Source organism: Indicator indicator, chromosome 42 (genome assembly GCF_027791375.1).
Source record: "Indicator indicator isolate 239-I01 chromosome 42, UM_Iind_1.1, whole genome shotgun sequence".
Lineage (NCBI taxonomy): Eukaryota > Metazoa > Chordata > Aves > Piciformes > Indicatoridae > Indicator > Indicator indicator.
This window is the reverse complement of record NC_072051.1, coordinates 407,498-428,315: the sequence shown is the minus strand read 5'-3', so window position 1 is coordinate 428,315 and position 20,818 is coordinate 407,498.

Here is a 20,818-nt window from a genome sequence, read left to right as displayed (position 1 = left end):
TCTTGCATCACCCAATAGGTGTGACCAGGACCTTCAGCAGAAACCACCCCTCGGACAGGTTTGGCCTCTCCTGACGGAGAAAATACCCAAACAGTTTTGCCTAACAGATTCTGTTCTCTGATAACAGGAACTCTATCACCTTCCTCCTTTCGCAACAAATCTGATTGGGCAGGTCCAGCTCAATTCACTGAACCTCTACTATTCACCAACCAGGTTGCTTGTGCTAAATGTTTCTCCCAGTTCTTCAAAGATCCACCCCCCATGGCTTTGAGAGTGGTTTTCAGCAAACCGTTGTAGCGTTCGATCTTCCCTGCAGCTGGTGCATAGTAGGGAATGTGGAATATCCACTCAATGCCTTGCTCTTTGGCCCAGTTTTTTACAAGATTGTTCTTGAAATGAGTTCCATTGTCTGACTCAATCCTCTCTGGAGTTCTGTGTCTCCACAGGATTTGTCTCTCCAGACCAAGAATGGTGTTACGTGCAGTTGCATGAGGAACTGGATAAGTTTCCAGCCATCCAGTGCTCGCCTCTACCATAGTCAGCACATACTGCTTACCAGATGGAGAACGAGGTAGAGTGATGTAGTCAATCTGCCAGGCTTCACCATACTTGTACTTGGACCATCGGTCACCGTACCACAAGGGCTTGATCTGCTTTGCCTGCTTAATAGCAGCACAAATGTCACAGTCATGGATGACTTGTGTGATAGCATCCATGGAAATGTCAATGGATCTGTCACGAGCCCATCGGTAGGTTGCATCTCTGCCTTGATGTCCTGACGAGTCATGGGCCCACCGAGCTAAGAACAGATCACCTCGGTGTTTCCAGTCAAGATCAGGATCAGGATCAGAGTTTGTGTCCACCTGGGAAACCCTTGCAGCTAGATCTGCCTGATGATTGTGTTGTTGTTCCTCTGTAGCTTTGCTCTTAGGAATGTGAGCATCGATGTGTCTCACTTTCACTGGGAATCTCTCAATGCGAGCAGCAATGTCTTGCCACAGATCTGCAGCCCAGATTGGCTTTCCTTTCCTCTGCCAGCCATTCTTTTTCCAGTCTTTCAGCCAACCACACAAGGCATTGGCTACCATCCACGAGTTGGTGTAGAGATAAAGCTTTGGCCATCTCTCACGTTCAGCTATGTCAAGAGCTAGCTGGACATCTTTTACCTCCGCGAATTGACTGGATTCTCCTTCTCCATCTCTCGCCTCTGCAACTCTGTGCCTTGGACTCCACACTGCAGAATTCCACCTCCGCTTGTTCCCAACAAGACGACAGGAACCGTCTGTGAACAAAGCATATCTCTTTTCATCATCAGACAGATCACTGTAAGGAGGAGCTTCCTCAGCACGAGTTACTCTCTCCTCTGGAGGTTTTGCACAGCTTGTGCCTTCTGGCCAGTTTGTGATCACCTCCACCAAACCAGGCCTTTCGAGATTTCCCATTCGAGCTCTCTGTGTTATCAGAGCCATCCACTTAGACCAGGTAGCATCTGTTGCATGATGTGGTGAAGAACCTTTGCCTTTGAACATCCAATTCAGAACTGGCAATCTAGGAGCTAGAAGAAGTTGTGACTCAGTTCCAATCACTTCAGAAGCAGCTTTCACTCCTTCATAAGCAGCTAAAATCTCTTTCTCTGTTGGAGTGTAGTTTGCCTCTGAGCCTCTGTAGCCACGACTCCAGAAACCAAGAGGACGTCCTCGTGTCTCCCCTGGAGCACTTTGCCATAAGCACCAGGTTGGGCCATTGTCACTCGCGGCCGTGTACAGAATGTTCTTAATGAGTGGACCAGTTCAGACAGGTCCCAGGCCCATCGCTTGGACTACCTCTCGCTTGATCTGGTCATAGGCTGCTTGTTGCTCAGGACCCCATTGGAAATTGTTTCTCTTTCGAGTCACATCATATAGAGGTTTCACAATCTGACTGTATCCAGGAATGTGCAGTCTCCAAAATCCCACTATGCCTAAGAAACGCAGAGTTTTTTTTTGTTGATGGGATTTGCCATGGTGGAGACTCTGTTTATCACATCCATTGGGATGTGACAGCGACCATCTTGCCACCGCACTCCCAGAAACTGGATTTCTCTGGCAGGTCCTTTCACCTTGTCTCGCTTGATAGCCAAACTGGCTTGCAAGAGAATGTCAATGATTTTGTTACCTTTCTCGAAGACTTCTTCAGCAGTCTCACCCCAGACGATGATGTCATCGATGAACTGAATGTGTTCTGGAGCTCCACCTTTCTCCAAAGCATCATGGATCACTGCATGGCAGATGGTTGAACTGTGAATCCACCCCTGGGGCAAACGATTGAATGTGTACTGAATGCCTCTCCAGGTGAAAGCAAACTGAGGCCTGCATTCCTCTGCTATGGGAATAGAGAAGAAAGCATTAGCAATGTCTATGGTAGCATACCATTTGGCCTGCTTGGATTCCAGCTCATATTGGAGTTCCATCATGTCTGGTACAGCTGCACTCATGGGTGGAGTTACTTCATTCAAGGCACAGAAATCAACTGTCAGACGCCACTCTCCATTCTGCTTTTGCACAGGCCAGATTGGACTGTTGAAAGGTGAATGAGTTTTGCTGATGACCTTCTGACTCTCCAGCTGACGAATCAAGTTTTGAATGGGCACCAAAGAGTCACAGTTGGTTCTGTATTGTCTGTGATGCACAGTTTGAGAAGCAACCGGCAGCTTTACATCCTCTATTTCATGTTGTCCCACAACTGCAGATTCATCTGAAAGCTCAGGTCTAATGGACAACTTCAATTTTCCTCCATCAATTTCTACAGTTGCTATTCCAAAAACCCATTTGTAACCCTTAGGGTCTTTAAAACGCCCTTCTCTCAGAAAATCAATTCCCAAAATACAAGGTGCATTAGGTCCTGTTACAATAGTATGTTTCTTCCACTGCTTCCCAGTTAAACTTATGTCAACCTCTATCTTAAACAACTCTTGAGATCCACCAGTGACTCCCTGAATAGTTATAGATTCTCCCCCTTGATAATTTGATGGTATTATGGTGCACTGAGCTCCTGTGTCAACCAAGGCCCTGTACATCTGAAATTTTGAAGTGCCAGGCCACTGGATGTACACATCCCAATAGATTCTGTTATCTCCATTATCCCTTACCTCCCCCTGGCGGAAGGCAGGGCACCCCTAATGGTGGGGATTACTTCCACATGTACAGCTGGCACAACGTCTGGCATCAGAATTAGGATCACTGTTGGAGCTATCAGAGTTGTTCTGCGAAACTGAGGAAGTGACAGCTACCCTCCTGGTATTGCTACCTCGGGATCTGCCCCTCTGCAGCTCCCGTAACCTCTTGAAAAGATCAGAAGTTGGTTGACCATCCCATCTGTTCATGTTCTCACCAAACTGATCACGCAGAGTTATCCAGATACTGCCACGTGATTGCCTCTGCTGTCTGTTTTGGTTTGACCTGTTCTGGAATGGCCTTCTTGGAGCACGTCTGTTTCTGACAGCTGAAACTTGTATCCATCTGGAGGAAGAGGAATCAGAATCATCCCCCTTCATCAAGTTGGATATGGAGGTTTTAAATTCCTCCTTCGGCTCTTTCATGCAATTCTCCATTTTTCCAGACAGAGTTTCAATGGCTGAAACCAAATAAGTACGTGCAAGATTATCCTCCAATTGCCTCATTTGGTCAGTGAAATGGCCAACAGTGGGAGGCACTCCACCATAATTTCTTGCCACAATCCTGCTTGCCAGAATAGTAGCATAATTAGGAGGAGCAAGCTTAATGAGCTTTTTGGCAAGGCCTGTTCCAACAGGAATTTCATCAGGATTCAGAGTCTTATGGTCTCCATACATTATTTCTCTCACAGCAAACTCTCTCAGACGCTTGATTCCCTCAGCTATTGTGGTCCAAGGCTTAGGGTTCCATGGTAAATCATCTCTGCTGGGGTACCTCAGCGAGACTGCCAGTAGGAGGTGTGCCCACAGAGAAACTTTACCAATGCACTTGCCTAGATGCCTGTCTATGCCTGTATCCTTTGAGAGCATCCCCAACTGAGAGGCCGACTTGTCGCCTACCACCAATGCTGGGGCTCCCATATCAAAACACCTGGCTAGCCAAGACAGGACTGGCTCATTATCTCCTCTGATGTAATCCTTCCTCACATGTCTAATTTCCTGTCTGGGTGCATTAGCTGACTGTATGTCATCCCCCTCCTCCTCCTCCTCCTCCTCCTCATCATCATCATCCTGAGGTCGCTGTCCCCATAATCCTGTTGTAATCCTCTGCTGAATTTCCTTGAGTTCAGAGGCTCTGCCAGCAGTTGCTAATCTACCAGGGTCTACATCCTGACCTACATCTCCATCATCCATGTGGGATCTCAAGAGGTCTACCAGAGTTTTAAGGCTAACCCTCTTTTCCTCACCAGAAGGATCTTTCTTAACAGAGGGACCCTGAGTAGAAGGACCCTCATCTCCATGTGCACCATCTCTGGCAGCATCTGCATCTCCTCCTGCAGCTCCTTTATGCTTTCTGCTTACAATGGCCACCAAATTTACTGGATTGGTTTTCACATTCACAGCAGAGTTGCAAGAGCAAGTAGCCTTATATCTTTCTTGACACAGTGCTATCAGCAGCCATATGATTATTCCAAGAAGCAACAAAATTAAGATTAGCACAAGATATCTAGGGTACCACTGGTTCCAAAGACCCTCTGTAGTTGTAAGAGGAGTAACAAACTCAAATGTGTCTGCTAGCAGATCCATATGGTAACAGTTGAGTTACCATAGCTTCTTAGCCCAATAAAACCACAACAGAATTCACCAACATTCAGTAACTTGTTCTTAACCCAAAGAAATGACTTATATGCCACATATCTCACAATCTTGTCTATCATGCAGGAAACGGCCCATCTATAGACAATCACACTGATAACAGATGAAATAGAATGACTCAGAATCCAAAACAGCTTCATTTTGCTTCCTAATCTGAGCAGAAATAAATCAAACAAGCAATCGAGCCCTGAGTTGGAGCGCCAAAAATAAAAAGTGTGTTGGGGTGAGCTGAAATTCCTCCCGCACTGACAATAACCAGGCTAGCTCAGTCTGGAAGCAAATGAAGGCTGTATTTACAAGCAGAGTCTAAAATCTACGATGAAATGCAATGAATATGTACAAATATACAAAATTCACAACATTTACAAATATATACAATCAACAGAAAAGCACAACCGATCTCCCTTTGCTTCCCCCCAAGGGGACCTTCCCAAAGGGGCCTCTCTCTCTCCCAGGAGCTTCCCCCCAGACCCCCCTGGACAGAGAAGCAGAGTTAGTTAAGCAGAAAGTTGTTAACTTAGCTGCCAAGGTCAGTACGTGTTATCTTCAGCCAGAAGAGAAGAAGAAACAGCAGCCAGACAGCCCAGCAACTGCCCCCACTGCCGAACGCAGAATGTGCAGAGTGCCCACTTTGTTTTGGGTAATAGTTCTTAAACATTTCTATCTATCCAAGGGAAGTGTTTAGAACAATCAGTATTTTGCTTTCTTACACCCAATAGTGACTTATTTACATTCTTTCACTTTCTTTGTTCTGAACTTTGCAAGGAAAAATTAAAAAGACAGTTTCAAACCATCACAGTTGGCAAAACAATTAGGAACACTTGCATAGGATTCTAGAATAGATAAGTATATTGGGAGTTCCATTGGTAAAGTTTCTCTGTGGACACGCCATTTATTGGCTGTGCTGAAGTGGTATCCATCCAAGGATGATTCACCCTGGAAGCCACAGAAGTGGTCTACAATAGATGAAGGAATCAAGCATTTGATAGAGTTTGCTGTGAGAGAAATAATTTATGGAGGTAATGGTATGCTCAATCCTGATGAAATTTCTGTGGGAACTCATTAAATGTGCTCCTCGTTATCATGCTGGTATTTCAGCAAGCAGAATTGTGGAAAGAAACTATGGTTGAACGCCTCCTACTGTTGGCCATTTCACTGACCAAATGAGGCAATTGGAGGATAGTCTCATGTCTGTTTCTTTGATCTCAGCCATTGAAACTCTGATTGGGAAGACTGAGGGTTGCATGAAAGAGCTGATAGAGGAATTTAAAACCTCCTTATCCAAATTGGTGAAGGGAGATGAGATCACTCCTTCCTCTTCTAAATGGATGCAAGTTTCAGCTGTCAGGAGCAGACATCCTCCTAGAAGCCCAGTTGAAACTAGGCCAATCCAAAATAGGTGGGGCATCAAATATGTGGGAGTCTTTGGATAACCCTGTGTGACCAAGTTGGTGAAAACATGACCAGGTGGGACGGTCCTGTTCTTTTCAGGAGAGTTCAGGACCTTCGGAGTGGCAGAGCCAGAGGTAACAATACCAGAAGTGTAGCTGCCACTACCTCAGTTTCCCAGAACAACTCTAATTACTCCAACAGTGGTTCGGACAATAACACTAAACAGTGTGTCAACTGTACCACAACCAACCGTGACTCTTTGGTGCCTGTTCATAACTTGATTTGTCAATTGGAAGGTCAGAAGGTCATCAGCAAAACTCATTCACCTTTCAACAGTCCAATTTGGCCTGTGAGAAAGCCAAAAGCAGAATGGCGTCTGACAGTTGACTTCCATGCCCTGAACAAAGTAACTCCACCCATGAGTGCAGCTCTACCAGACATGATGGAACTCCAGTATGAGCTGGAATCCAAGGAGGCCAAATGGTTATGCCACCATCAACATTGCTAATGCTTTCTTCTCTATTCCCTTAGCAGAGGAATGCAGGCCTCAGTTTGCCTTCACTTGGAGAGAGGTACAGAACATGTTTAATCTTTTACCCCAAGGGTGGAAACACAGTTCAACCATCTGTCATGCAGTGATCCATGATGCTTTGGAGAAAGGTGGAGCTCCGGATCATGTTCAGTTCATCGATGACATCATCGTCTGGGGTGAGACTGCTGAAGAAGTCTTCGAGAAAGGTAATAAAATCCTTGACATTCTCTTGCAAGCCGGTTTGGCTATCAAGCGAGACAAGGTGAAAGGACCTGCCAGAGAAATCCAGTTTCTGGGAGTGCGGTGGCAAGATGGTTGCTCTCACGCTCCACTGGATACAATAAACAGAGTTTCCACCACAGCAAATCCCATCAATAAGAAGGACACTCTATATTTCTTTGGTGTAGTGAGAATTTGGAGACTGCACATTCCTGGATACAGTCAGATTGGCAAACCTCTTTATGATGTGACTCAAAAGAGAAACAATTTCCAGTGGGGTCCTGAGCAACAAGCAGCCTTTGACGAGAAAAAGCAAAAAATAGTCCATGCCATGTGTTTGGGACCTGTTTGAACTGGTCCAGACATTAAGAACATTCTGTACACGGCCGCAAGTGACAATGGCCCAACCTGGTGCTTATGGCAGAGCTCCAGCTGAGACACGCGGATGTCCTCTTGGTTTCTGGGGTCGTGGCTACAAAGGTTCAGAGGCAAATTATACTCCAACAGAGAAAGAGATACAAACTGCTTATGAAGGAGTAAAAACTGCTTCTGAAGTAACTGGATCTGAGTCACAATTTCTTTTAGCTCCCAGATGGCCAGTTTTGAATTGGAGGTTCAAAGGATGTTCCTCACCACATCATGCAACAGATGCCACATGGTCTAAGTGGATGGCTCTGGTAACACAGAGAGATGGAATGGGAAATCTTGAAAGACATGGTCTTTCTCTATCTGCTTTCCATGGGAATGTTTAGTGGAAGGTGTCCCTACTTTTATGGCAGCAGGGTTGGGACTAGATGTGTGTGGGGATTGGACTAGATGACCTTTGGAGCTCCCTTCTAACCCAGACCATTCTATGAACTAGATGATTTTTAAGATCCCTTCCAACCCAAACCATTCTGTGATCTATGTAATTATTTTTTTTTAAGAGCAATTTGAAAACTAATGATGGAAAACTATTGAATTTCTGGGATGAACTTTAAATAGGCTGAAACTTGGCCATGGTGGTTTTTTGGTAGCCAACACTGATAGCAGCATATTTTTCTCTTCTCCCAGCCCTGCTGGCATAGCTGGAAAAAAAACCCACCACAGCTGGTCTGCTGGAAGTGATCCCAAGTTGGCCAGAAGGCAATGACTGCATACAGCCTCTAGAGGAGAATGTAACTGATGCTGAGGAAGCTCCTCCCTACAGTGATCTGTCTGATGATGAAAAGAGATATGCTCTTTTCACAGACGGTTCCTGTCGTCTGGTTAGGAACAAGGGAAGGTGGAAGTCTGCAGTGTGGAGTCCAACACACAGAGTTGCAGAGGCGAGAGATGGAGAAGGAGAATCCAGTCAATTCGCAGAGGTAAAAGCTGTCCAGCTAGGTCTTGACATAGCTGAATGTGAGAGATGGCCGAAGCTTTATCTCTACACTGATTCATTGATGGTAGCCAATGCCTTGTGGCATTCACCTTTCAACAGCCCAATTTGGCCTGTGAGAAAGCCAAATGGAGAATGGCATCTGACAGTTGACTTCCGTGCCCTGAACAAAGTAACTCCACCCATGAGTGCAGCTGTACCAGACATGATGGTACAAGTATGGTGAAGCCTGGCAGATTGATTACATCACTCTACCTCGTTCTGGATCTGGTAAGCAGTATGTGCTGACTATGATAGAGGCAAGCACTGGATGGCTGAAAACTTATCCAGTTCCTCATGCAACTGCACGTAACACCATTCTTGGTCTGGAGAGACAAATCCTGTGGAGACACAGAACTCCAGAGAGGATTGAGCCAGACAACAGAGCTCATTTCAAGAACAATCTCATAAAACACTGGGCCAAAGAGCAGGGCATCAAGTGGTTATATCACATCCCCTACTATGCACCAGCTGCAGGAAAAATTGAATATTACAATGGTTTGCTGAAAACCACTCTCAAAGCCATGGGGGATGGAACTTTGAAAAACATCTAGCACAAGGAACCTGGTTGGTAAATAGTAGAGGTTTAGTAAATTGAGCTGGACCTGCACAATCAATTTTGTTACAAAAGGTAGAAGGTGATAAAGTTCCTGTTATTTGAGAAAAGAATCTGTTAGGGAAAAATTGTTTGGGTATTTTCTCCGTCAGGAGAGGCTAAAACTGTCTGAGGAGTGGTTTCTGCTGAAGGTCCTGGTCACACTTGTTGGTTAATGCAAGAAAATGGTGAAATTCAGTGTGTTCCACAAAGAAATCTAACTTTAGCTGAGAGAGTTTTAAATTCAGAGTGTATAGTACAAGCTGTTAGGAGTTTCTGTTTCAGGTACAACATCATGCCCAAACGAAGAATCCATGAGGAATCTACAGTACACAAGCATGAACCTGAGTCACCTAATTCACATCAGTCACCTGGGAGGCCCTGATGCTTTTCTTTGTCTCATCTGCGAAGAGAGAAAACTGTTTTCTTTCCTGTTTCTTGAATTTTGAATCACCTTCATCTCAGATAGAAGAAAGGAGGATGAGCTGAATACAATGTAAATAAATACAAAATAAAATAGCTGGTAGAATGTAAATAAATTACCACTGGATGCAAAAGAAAAATGATGATAATGTCTAAATAACCCCATTGGTCTGATAACTAAAATAAAGTTAGTTGTATAAATTAACTTTTCTCTTTTCTCAGCTCTTCCTTCTAGCAGATACTAGCTGGTTGCTTCAGCTGGCTTTCTGACCCGGGCTGCATTTCTTTCTTGTGGCTAGGTACTAGCAAGCTACTCTGTCCTTTTCTCCTCTTTCTCTTTCCCTTGTCTGGGAGGAACTGGGTGGGAAGAAGGGGAAGCTATTGATAGCCCCCTGATTTTGTCCAAGGGGGTTCTTGTGTTGTTTATAAATTGTAAATACATGTAAATGTTGTGTATTTTGCATATATTCAATACATTTCATATTTCTAGATTGTAGTTTTGCTTGTAAGTATAGGTTCATTTGCTTCCATCCCACTGAGCTATGCTGGCAATTTAATTTTGAGGGGTAATTCTCTCAGATTAGTTGGGTGGTAATTTCAACCCACCAAGGGAGCAGGTGACTGGGAGGGCCTGCTGGCACGGAGAGGCTACTCTGTCAGATGAGCAGGGCAGGGTCTCAGCCAAGCCTTCCAGTTTGGTATCATCAGCAAACTTGCTGAGTCTGTCTGACTGTCCCCTCATCAATGGAATTGATGAAGATGTTGAACAGGACTTGAACCCTGCTCTGATCCCCACAAATGGAAGTGGGGAAGGGCACTTTGGAGCACTATGCAACAAACAGCAATTAAGGGAAAGGAAAGTTACAGAGATTTAAGGCAAGGGATAAATAAAAATATATATAGAAAACCAGACACAGATGGCAATGGATTCTTTTGGGGGCAAGTTCGACCAGAAGCAGACCCAACAGAAAATAAAAAGGTAATGTTAACAAAAAGTAAATGCATTTAAGTAAAAGGAACTTTAGACAGATACAAGGGAAAGAGGTAGATACAGGTATATACAGAACCAGATGGCAGATGGAAATGGATTCTCTCAGTGGCAGTGGATTCTCTGAATGCAGGCCCCAATAGTTGTGGAGCTAGGCTGGAGCACATCCCCATGTTGGGATCTGGCTCCTGCCCCAGTGTCCCTGTGATGTGTCCTGGAGCAATGCTGGGGAGAGGCTCCCTGACCCCTTCCCAAGGCTGCAGCACAAGGGATGAGGATTGCAGATGATTGGTATGGGGTTTTGTGTTTTTTTACGTGGGGGGGGAGGGGGTCTTCAACACCTTTGGCACAGCAGTGTCATGTTCCGTGACTTCTTCACCCACCCGAGATGCTGGGTGCTGGGAACAACCAGGGGTGGGTGAAGAAATCACAGACCCCATGTGAGGGCAGTGCTGAGGAGAAGATCTTGGGGTTGTCAGGTGGTGAGAAACTCCCCAGGAGCCAGCAATGGTCACTGGCAGCCCGGCAAGCATCTGTGTGCTGGGCTGTAGCCAAAGCAGGGAGAGCAGCAGCACAGGGAGGGGATTCTGCCCCTCTGCTCCGCTCTGCTCTGCTCCACTCTGCCCTGCTGAGACTCCACCTGCAGCAGTGCTTCCAATTCTGGAGCCCCCAGCACAAGAAGAACCTGAAGCTGCTGGAGAGGGTCCAGAGGAAGCCACCGAGATGATCAGAGGGCTGGAGAACCTCCCCTGTGGGGAGAGGCTGTGAGAGTTGGGGCTGTGGAGCCTGGAGAAGAGAAGGCTCCAGGGAGACCTTAGAGCAGCCTTACAGTACCTGAAGGGATTTCAGGAGAGCTGGGGAGGGACTTTGGACAATGGCTGGAAGTGCCAGGACAAGGGACAATGGCTTTGAGCTGGGAGAGGGAAGATTGGGACTGGAGATGAGGAAGAAATTCTTGGCACTGAGGGTGGGGAGACACTGGCACAGGTTGTCCAGGGAGGCTGTGTCTGCCCCCTCCCTGGAAGTGTTCAAGGCCAGGCTGGATGAGGCTCTGCTCTGCTGAAGTGTTTCATTTTCAGCTGATCTCTGGGATCCCAGGTTCACAAAGGATGCTAAAGTCCCATCACGGTGAGCTCCGCACTGAAGCACCTGAGCAGCTCTGCATCAGCTCCATTGTTCCTGTGGCTCCTGTTTGTCCTCTTCTGAGGAACACAGACAAAACATGTCCACTGAATAAACAGAGAGCAGGGATGGTGTCAGCCTGGTGAGGGAGGCTGAGGGACCTGGGGCTGCTGAGCCTGGAGAAGAGCAGCCCCAGAGGGGTTCTGAGCAATGCTCAGCAAGAGATAAAGGACCTGTGGGGGCCCAAGAAGCTGGGGCCAGACTCTTGTAACTGGTGTCCAGGGACGGGGCAAAGGGCAGAGGGCACAAACTGGAACCCAGGAGGTTCTACCTGAGCAGGAGGAGAAAGTTGTTTGGTGTGAGGGTGCTGGAGGCCTGGAGCAGGCTGCCCAGAGAGGTTGTGGAGTCTCCTTCTCTGCAGAGCTTCCAACCTCCCCTGGCCATTGTGCTCCTGGGCAAGCTGCTGTGGGGTGCACCTAGGCAAGCTGCTTTGGCAGGGAGGTTGGGCTGGATGACCTCCAGAGGTCCCTTCCAACTCCACTGTGAGAAATAAGTTCACTCTCCTAAAAAAAATGGTGAGAAAAAAATTGCTTGGGAGAAGAGACCAACCCCCACCTAGCTACAACCTCTTTTCAGGTAGTTGTAGAGAGCAATAAGGTCACCCCTGAGACTCCTCTTCTCCAGGCTGAAAATCCCAGCTCCTTCAGCCTCTCCTCATAGGGTTTGTGTTTGAGGACTCTCCCCAGCCTTGTTGCCCTTCTCTGGACACGTTCAAGTATCTCAATGTCCTTCTTAAATTGAGGAGCCCAGAACTGGACACAGCACTCAAGGTGTGGCCTAACCAGTGCTGAGCACAGGGCACAATGAGTTCCCTGCTCCTGCTGGCCACACTATTCCTGACCTAGGCCAGGATGCCATTGGCCTTCTTGGCCACCTGGGCACACTGCTGGCTCCTGTTCAGCTGCTGTCAACCAGCACCCCCAGGCCCCTTTCCACCTGGCTGCTCTCCAGCCACTCTGACCCCAGCCTGTAGCTCTGCATGGGGTTGTTGTGGCCAAAGTGCAGCACCTGGCACGTGGACTTGTTGAATGCCATCCTGCTGGACTCTGCCCGTCTGTCCAGCTGGTCAAGGTCCCTCTACAGAGCCCTTCTACCCTCTAACAGATTGACTCTGGCCCCCAACTTGGTGTCATCTGCAAATTTACTGATGACTGACTCAATCCTCTCATCCAGATCATCAATAAAGATATTGAATAGGACGGGGCCCAGAACTGATCCTTGAGGGACACCACTAGCGACTGGCTGCCAGCTGGCAGTGGCACCATTCACCACCACTCTCTGGGCTCAGCCCTCCAGTCAGTTCCTAACCCAGGAGAGAGTGCTCCTGTCCAGGCCATGGTCTGCCATCTTGGCCAGGAGTTTGCTGTGGGGAACGGTGTCAAAGGCCTTGCTGAAGTCCAGGTATACTACATCAACAGCCTTTCCCACATCCACCAGGCAGTCACCTGGTCATAGAATGAGATCAGGTTGGTGAGGCAGAACCTCCCCTTCCTAAATCCATGTTGGCTGGGCCTGATCCCTTGGCCATCCTTCAGGTGCACAGTGATTGCCCCCAAGATGATCTGCTCCATAATTTTCCCTGGCACTGAGGTCAGGCTGACAGGCCTGGAGTCCAGGTTCATCCGTCTGTTTTTCCCATAGCTCTCTTTATTATTCTTCTGGCATATCATGGCAGCAATCCACCAATTGCTTTGCCAAATCTGACATTCCAATACACCCACCGCTTTTCAAAGACTGATCACATAAGGCTTGCATACCCCAATGCATGCTTTGGTGGAGTTGTGAAAGCACTTCTTGAGAAACTGCTTTATTTAACCGTTGTCTCCCATCTGGCAATACCCAATTCCCCTCAGCTGTCTTGGTTCCCCCAGTCTTTCCCATATCTTTCTCTTCTTCAGGGGAAAGGTTGTTGCACTCCTTTAGGGAGTTTCTCTAAGGCTGCCGACTTAGCCTCCATGTCAGCCAAGTGATTTCCCTTAGCTTCATTCCTTTCTGGTGTCCATTCACACCATTCTTTTGGTTCTATTAGTGCCTCTAATACTTCTAATATTAATTGTTCATGAACCAACCCTTTTGCCCTAGAGTTGATCATTCCTCTTTCCCTCCAGATTTTCCAAATGTATGTCAACCCTCCTTTCTCTAGAACTTTCTCTTTTATCCCATCAACTACCACATATCCACTAAACCTTTTACCATCCACACACCATGAGGACCCATCAAATCCCTCCTGACCTTCTCAAAACCTTCTCATTATCCTTCTTGAAAGGTAAAATGAGGGTATTATATGGTGACATACAGGGTTCAAACAATTCAGGCTTCAATCCCTGTCTCCCTTCTTTAAATAGAGTGTATTGTCCAGCCCATACATATGGGAACAAAACAATTATACAAATCAGAAGCTAGTATACAATATATAAAACCATGCTTTGCATATATGCAACTGTGGAGTTTCAGGCTGTACCTTTAAAATTTTCCATAGATCTTGAACAGAAAGTAGTAGAATGTAAATGAATTACTATTGGGTGTAAAAAGGAAAATAATGATAAGTTCTAAACAATCCTATTGAACAGATATCTTCCATAAAACTTAAATAGGTAAACTATCTTAGATAGGTAAACTTTCTCTTTTTTTTTTGCTTCCTTGCTCTAACTTGTGCTTCTGCTGGCTTTGCTGACCTTGGCTGTGTTCTTTGTTGTGGTTGATTATCCTAACAAAATAACTGTCTGTTCTTTCTCTTGTCCCTTCCGTACAGGCGGGTAGAGGGAAGGGGGCGAGGGGGAGCAGCTGTTGCTGGCTCCCCTGGTATGTCCAAGGGGGTACTTGTGGTGTTTATAAATTGTAAATACCTGTACATATTGTATATTTTGTATATATTTATTGCATTTCATTGTAGATTGTAGTTCTGCTTGTAAATGCTGCTTCATTTGCTTTCCAGCTGAGCTGGTCTGGCAATTTAATGTTGGGGGGAATTTTCAATCCACCACAACAGCCTGTACATGATGCAGGGGGTAGGAATCACAATACCAACCAAGAGCCAACCCACAAAGCCATTGTTGCCTTTGCCCAATTTGGAACAGAAGTTTCTAGACCCAGATGACACATGCGTGCCTCCCTGAAGGAGGCGTGGAATTTGATTTTCCTACTGCGTACACTAATCTCAACCCCAGCAGACCATGGCAGAAGACCACGAGATCTATTCACAACTGCTCTGTTCTACATCACTGAATTGCTTGATCTGAGCATGCTGATTCCCTTTTTCTATGTATCCACAGCTCTGTTGGGCATCACCATGTTTGCACTTGCGGTAATTGTTTGTTGTCCCTGCAAATGCCTACTACATAATCCCCTTCCTCTTCCCTTTCTGATCCATCTCCCTCCCCCCTTTCTGTTCCCCCTGAACCTTAGAATCTATCCCTGGTTTTGTAAAGTTAGTTAATGCTGTTAAAGTTGATGTTGTTAATTCATTGATCTTGTTAGAATTAGTGAGAGTCATTCCCACCCACGCTTTCTTCCTTTCCCCTTTGCACCTCCATAGTTCATGCTACCATGGACCCCATCCCTGGGACAGCAACGGTGAGGCATGAAGTGAACGCAAGACACTGTGTTTCCCTGCCCTGACATCGCTGGAACACAAGACCGCTAGCTGGCATCACCACCATGGCAACATCATCATGGACTGCAAGACCAGAGAGCTCCTGTTCTTCTGAGAAGCTCAGCCCAACCAAGGAAGAGAAACCACCAACCCCAAACAGAACGCACCCCAGTGACCCAGAAGATCAACCGGGACACCAGAATGCTCCAGGTCCATGGTGCCAGCCCCTTCCCTCCTTCCTCTTTTCCCCTGCCTCTCCTCCTTTGCCATATTCCTATTAAAGTGCCTTAAATGAATACTCTGTTCCCTCACAGTTTTATTCAGGGAATCTAACACTGTCTGGCTTAACTCAACCTTCAAGAGAGGGATGTTCAACCCTCCCCTTTTGCCCTTATTACTGTAGTATTTTTCTGTCCTGACGCCAAGAGGTAGAGCCCCCAAAACCCCTAATTCAGTGTAGCTGTCTTCCTCCTGCACTACTTTGAATACTTGTTTAGGATATCCCTCTGAGAATGACCCGCCTTCTGTCCATAATCACAATTTATTCATTCTCTGGCCATTCCAGTCCTCCATATTTTTTAATTTCTTTCATATGTCTGGCCATGCATACGTAACGAAGTTTGCCTTTAACAGCTGCTGGCCAGATGAATATTTCACCTCAGCCTCTGCACCCACTCTGCTGGTGTTTCCTCTTTACCTTGTTTATCATCAAATTCTTTACTGATATTCAGTCCCCTTGGGACAATCTCTCTAATTCCCTTTGTGATGAATATAATAAATGATTTGTGTTAAAGGGTAAGCTAGGAGTAAAATTCAAGGATTTTTTGTTTCGAGAATGGATGGGGGACTGCAGGAGACTGTGTGTTCAAGCAACTTAAACAAAGAGCTGTGTGCTTTCAAACCAGACAAATCAAAAGCTCCAAGGGTGCCAGACCAGAGATAAGATGCTGTACCAGTCCCATCCATGCACAACTTCAGTTAAGAAACCTGAGGAACGGTGCAGGGCCCTTCAACGGACACTGTGAGGAAAAACAAGACTCACACCAAGCAGAATGTGCATAAGCAAGGAAATCCCACTCATTCCGAGAACATTCTGAGAACTCATTATCATATCCCTGCCTTCTATTTAGCATAAGCCTCTTTATGTAAATGAGATAGCTACATAAGAAGAAAAAAAAGCTATTGTAGCTGCTGTGAGAGGTTGAGCATTTTGATTTGCTCCCCCATGGCCCAGCACACTGTTTGCTTGCTTTTATTCCTAATAAAATTTTAAAAGAGATTTTCTTGTCAGCCCATCTATATCACCTTTATTATATAGTTTTGATAAAATACCATCATCTTAATACCAAAACTACCTCCCAGAATAAGCTGGCTTCTCTTCTCTATACAAGCCAGCTTGTGTCAGAATACTGGGACTTCTGAAAGAAGCAGGCAGACAGCTCTGCCCTTCTAACCCAGTCCACCCTAAACTCCCACAGTCCAGGACCCCAGGCCTTCCCCACTTTTCCCATGCAAGGAAGGATTCCCTGCCACATAGCAGCAGGTGGAGCATCTCAAGCAGGATGCAGCTTGACCACAAGAAAACCCAGTCTTCACTGTAGCCGAGAGGCTGGGGGCCCAGTGAAGGGTGTCAAGCCAGGGAGGCAAGCAGTCCTCTGCCTTGCATTCCCCCTCCTTCTCACGGCAACCCCCAGCTCGCTGTACTCAAACTCATGGGCCCTTCACAGCATACAGCAGAGGACGGGAATGAACACAGGACACCCCTCCCCAGTCAAACCCCCGTGGAACATTCTGGCCTAGCCCTGCCCCTCAGGACTGACACTGCCGCACTCCCACCCCCACACACCACCTGAAGAGTGGGGGTCAGGAGAACCTGTGTCTCTAGGTTGGCACTGGGCAACAGCAGAGGACGCACCGTCTCCACCCGCGTGGCCACTTTCCTGCACATCTGTCTCTGGCCACACTTCATCTCTCCCCAGCTCGTCCAACCACCCAACAACCCCTGATGCATCTTCCAAGCAGCACTCCCAGCACCAAGAAAAAGACCCTGCTCCAGGAAAAGTCCCCTGCCTGCGGGAATGCCCTCCTCTGACGAAATGCAGGCACCCCACTGAGCACCGCAAATCTGCCCAACAACCGCCCATCTCTCGCAGGAGGGAGCACTTCTCCTATGCACATGCAGCCCGGCCTCTGCTCCCCAGAAGCCACCATGCTGCACCGTGAGGACAAAGCAGCTCCAGAGGCTGAGATCGCAGCCTCTTTAACTTTATTTTATAATTCCCTCACCTCTGTAAGGGTGAGCCCTTTTTCCTGGGTGCAGGAAAGTCCCTCCTGCCCCAAGCACAAATCCAGGCTGGGCAGGGACTGGCTAAAAAGCAGCCCTGAGGAGAGGGACTTTGGGGTGCTAGTGGATGAGAAGCTCAACATGAGCTGTCAAGGTGCACTTGCAGCCCAGAAAGCCAACCAGAGCCTGGGCTGCATCAGGAGAAGTGTGGCCAGCAGGTCAAGGGAGGTGATTCTCCCCCTCTGCTCAGCTCTGCTGAGACCCCACCTGGAGTACTGCATCTAGTTCTGGAGCCCCTATTACAAGAGGGATATGGACATGCTGGAAGGTGTCCAGAGAAGGGCCACCAGGATGAGCAGAGGGCTGGAGCACCTCTCCTATGAGGACAGACTGAAAGAGTTGGGGCTGTTCAGTCTGGAGAAGAGAAGGCTCCGAGGTGACCTTCTTGTGGCCTTCCAGTATCTGAAGGGGGCTCCAAGAAAGCTGGGGAGGGACTTTTTAGGATCTCAGGTAGTGATAGGACTAGGGGGGATTGAATAAATCTGGAAGTGGGAAGATTCAGACTGGATGAGAGGAAGAAGTTCTTCCCCATGAGAGTGGTGAGAGCCTGGAATGGGCTGTCCAGGGAGGTGGTTGATGCCCCATCCCTGGAGGTGTTTAAGGCCAGGCTGGATGAGGCTCTGGCCAGCCTGATCTAGAGTGAGGTGTCCCTGCCCATGGCAGGGGGGTTGGAACTGGCTGATCCTTGTGGTCCCTTCCAACCCTGACTGATTCTATGATTCTATGAAATAGGAAAATGTTAACAATTTAATGCAAACCAGGAGGAAATAGCAGGGAAAAAGAGTCCCCAGGAGCAAAAATGGTGCTCGTCCACAGGGGGGAGACTTGACAAGAACCGTTAAGACAAAGAGGCAATGAATTATTTACTCACAGCTGATTCCACCCAAGTGGGGAGTGCTGCTGCTGTGTATTAGCTGTTGAGGCTTTTGGGGTGCTCTCATGTGCCAGGCTCGGCAGGTTGCCGGCAGGAAGGCCACGCAGTCTCGGGGCTGCTCTGGCTTCAGCAGGACTGCAGGCTGCATGATGCATTCTTTGTGATGGGTGCTTGCTTTGTCCAGGGTACGGCAAAACTCCAGTTGCAAGGGGAAGCAAGGCTTGTGGCTTCTCTAGCTTGCAGTGAGTAGGCTTGTGGCTTTTATCCCAGGCTGTGGACCACTGCCACTGTCCATGTCACCAACAAAGATGTTGAACAAGACTGGTCCCAGGAGTGATCCCTGAGGGACTCCGCTTGTCACTGGACTCCACTGGGACATGGAGCCATTGACAGCCACTCTTTGGGTGTGGCCATCAATCCAGTTCTGTACCCATCTGGTGGTCCACCCACCAAACCTCTGTGTCACCAGTCTGGAGACCAGGATGTGGTGTGGGACAGTGTCAAAGGCTTTGCTCAGGTCCAGGTCAATGCCATCAGTTGTTCTCCCCTCATCTATTAATGTTGTCACCTGTTCCTAGAAGGCCACCAGCTTTGTCAGGCAGGATTTGCCCTTGGTAAACCCATGCTGACTGTACCCAATCACCTCTTCACTATTCTTCTGTCTCAGCAGTGCCTCCAGGAGAATCTGCTCCATGATCTTACCAGGCACAGAGGTGAGACTGCCTGGCCTGGAGTTCCCTGGTTCTTCCTTCTTCCCCTTTTTGAAAATGGGAGTAATGTTTGACCTTTCCCAGTCAGTGGGGACCTCCCCTGACTGCCAGGAGTTTTGGAATATAATAGAGAGGGGTTCAGCAACCTCCTCTGCCAGTTCTCTCAGTACCTGTGGGTGTATCCCATCGGGTCCCATGGACTTGAACACTTTCAGGTTCTTCAGGTGGCCATGAACCTGATCTTCACTTATGATGGGCAGTTCTTCCTTCTGGTTCTTGCCATTAGCTTCCATGACTATTCCAGGAGTGTAGATGGAGGCCCTTGCAGTGAAGACTGAGGTAAAGAAGTCCTTGAGAACCTCAGCCTTTTCCAGGTCCCTTGTGACCATTTCACTTGTTTCCTTTCTGAGGGGGCCCACACCTTCCCTAGGCTTCTTTTTACCATTAATATACCTGTAGAAATTGTTTGTGTTCCCTTTAACCTCCCTGGCTAGATTCAATTCAAACTGTGCTTTGGCTTTCCCAAGCAGGTCTCTTGCTGCTCAGGCAGCTTCCTCACCTGCCCCCATTCCAGCTGTCCTTTCCTCCACTCCTTGTAGAGTTTCCTTTTAAGTGATAGTGTGTCCAGCAGCTCCTTGCTCATCCAGGCAGGCCTCCTAGCATTCTTCCCTGCTTTTCTCTTTGTTGGGATACATTGCTCCTGGACACAGAGGAGGTGGTCCTTGAATACTGCCCAGCTGTCCTGGGCCCCTCTTCCCTCTAGGGCTTTGTCCCACGACACTTTGGCCAGCAGATCCCTGAAGTGATCAAAGTCTGCATGCCTAAAGTCCAGGTTCGTAAGCTTAGAATACATCCTCCTGGTTGCCCTGAGGATCTTAAATTCAACTGCTTCATGGTCACTGCAGCCAAGGCTGTCTCTGAGCCTCACATTGGTTACCAGCCCTTCCCTGTTGGTGAGAACAAGGTCCAGCATAGCACCTTTTCTTGGTGGTTCCTCTACCATTTGGAGGAGGAAGCTGTTATCTATGCAATCCAGGAACATCCTGGATTGCTGGTGCCTTGCTGTGCTGTCCCTCCAGCAGATGTCAGGGTGGTTGAAGTCACTCATGAGGACCAGGGCTTGTGCACATGAAGCCACTTCTGTTTGCCTGTGGAGGGCCTCATCTGCTTGGTTCTGCTGGTCAGGTGGCCTGTAGCAGACCCCTACAGTAACATCTCCTTCCCCTGTCTTGCCTTTCATTTTAACTCATACACTCTCAACCAGCTCTTCATCCTTCCCCAGGTGGAGCTCCACTGATTCCAGCTGGTCACTGACTTAGAGGCCAACACCTCCTCCTCTCCTTCCCTGCCTATCCTTCCTAAAGAGCTTGTACCCATCTATCCCTACATTCCAGTCATGGGAATCATCCCACCAAGTTTCAGTAATAGCCACTATGTCATGGCATCCCAGCAGCACAGTGGCCCTTAATTCATCCTGTTTGTTGCCCAGGCTGTGTGCATTTGCATAGAGGCACTTCAGCTGGGCTGGCCCTGTCCTCCTCTTGTGCCAGTTCCCCTTGATTTCCACAGAGTGTCCTGGTGCATCATTCATGGCTTGCCTCAGGGCAGCAAGTTGAGAGCCTTCGCTAGCTCTCCATCTCTCTGCCTCTGGTGAGCTGCCCCTCTGTTTGTCACTGGCTAGCAGAAGACTATTAACCCTTTCCCCCTTCAAATCTAGTTTAAAACCCTATCAATGAGCCCTGCCAATTCCTGCCCCAGGAT